The sequence below is a fragment of the Grammomys surdaster genome, unplaced genomic scaffold (assembly GCF_004785775.1).
Source record: "Grammomys surdaster isolate TR1022 unplaced genomic scaffold, NIH_TR_1.0 125276, whole genome shotgun sequence".
Taxonomy (NCBI): Eukaryota; Metazoa; Chordata; class Mammalia; order Rodentia; family Muridae; genus Grammomys; species Grammomys surdaster.
Genome location: NW_021620156.1, coordinates 91065 through 93246, shown reverse-complemented (window position 1 = coordinate 93246; position 2182 = coordinate 91065).

Here is a 2182-nt window from a genome sequence, read left to right as displayed (position 1 = left end):
TACCTTGGGATAACTCTTTCCATGCAACTTAGAAATAAAAATAAAATGACTGATAAAACAGAAAGAAATGTCTAACATGCTTAGCTCATAGGGAGCTGAAAAACAAAGCAACTTGGTAGCTCAATTTCTACCCAGTAAGAGTGGGTTTGAACAGAAGAATGTACATAGGCAAGGGCATTGAAAGGGGGAACACTTATCCATAGCTGGTGAGAGTGCAAACTTCCATGGCCAGTATTGATATCAGTGTTGCAGTTCTACAAAGCAGTGGGAAGAAGTCTACATCAAGATCCCAAAATAACATTCTCAAACATATATCAAATAACATTACAAACTATGAGAGATATATTTAGTCATCCAAGTACATTGTACCATATGTATTCACATTCACCCACACTTAGAAACAGATAACATTTGTAGCAACTGATGAATGAAAAGTGAAAATTAGCTACAATTATTAAATATAATGTTATTAGGTATGTAAAAGATGAAATTACTAAGTTTTCAGATAAATAAGTAAAGAAACAAGGAATCCTGCTGGTGAAAGTATCCAATATCCTAAAGAGTATAAATACTGCATGATTTAGATTATATGTAGATGTTACTTTTCATGTCTTAGATACGAGTGCTATAATCCATATTACCATAGAAACTAGGTAACTATTAATAAACATGCAGGGTAATAACCAGAGTTACTATTTGTGGCTATTGTGAAGGGTGTTGTTTCTCTAATTATTTTCTCAGCCTATTTTTCATTTCCTTAAAGGTTATTGATTTGTTGGAATTAATTTTGTATCCAGTCAGTTTGAGGAAGTTGTTGAATCACATATAGGAATTCTCTGGTGAAATTTTGTGGGTCGCTTATGTATACTATCATATCATCTGAAAATAGTGATACTTTGACTTCTTCCTTTCCAATTTATATCCCCCAGATCTCCTTTTTTTTTTAAATCTAACTGTCCTAACTAGAACTTAGAGTACTATATTTAACAGACAGGGAGAGAGTGTACAACTTTGTCTTGTCCCATATTTTTAGAATGATTGCTTCTATTTTCTCTCCAATTAATTTAATTTTGTCTATTGATTTGTTATTTATTGCTTTCATTATGTTCAACTATGTGTCATGAAGTCCTGATTTTTCCAAGACATTTAGCATGAAGGGGTGTTGTATTGTGTCAAAGGATTTTATTGTGTCTTATGAGATAATAATGTGTCTTTTCCCTTGAGTTTATTTATATTATGTATGCCGTTCATGGATTTTCATATATTAAAACATCTCACCATCACTGAGATGAAGCCTACTTGATTGTGCTGAATGATGCTTTTGAAGTGTTTTTGGATTCATGTTGTGAGAATTTTATTGAGTACTTTTGCATCGATGTTCATAAGTGAAATTGGTCTGAAGTTCTCTTTCTTTGTTGGGCCTTTGTGTGGTTTAGGTATCAGAGTAACTGTAACTTCATAGAAAGAATTAGGTAGTGTTTCTTCAATACAAAATAGGTATATTTTGTAGAGTAGTTTGAGGAGTAAAGGTATTAACTTTTCTTTGAAGGTCTGGTAGAATACTGCACTAAAATCATCCGGACATGGACTTTTTTTTGGTTCAGAGCTTTTTGTTTTATTTTGTTTTATTTTCTCCCTGCTTCCTCCTCTTTTCTTTAATCATTTTTATTCATTTGAATTTTAAATGATATACCCCTTGCTGGTTTCCCCTCCACAAACCCAAAACCTAACATCTCTCTCCCCCCTTCCCTTTGCCACTATGTGGGTACTCCTCCACCCACTCACCCACTTCTGTCTCATTGCTCTGGTATCCCCCTGTGCTGGGGCATCAAGCCTCCAAAGAACCAAGGGCATCCCCTCCCATTGATGCCAAATTAGGTCATCCCCTGATACATCCATAGCTGGTCCCATAAATCCCTTAATGTATACTCTTGGATTATGGTTTAGTCCCTGGGAGTTCTGGGTGGTCTGGTTAGTTGATAGTGTTCGTTCTGTGAGGGTTGCAATCCACTTCAGCTCCTTTCAGTCCTTCACTTAGCTCTCAGAGCATTTATAGTCACTGTTTTTTTGTCTCCTTGGAGATTACAGGAATGTTTAGATAGTGTACTTGTTCTTGAATTAACTTTGGTTCATAGTATATATATATATATATATATATATATATATATATATATATATATAT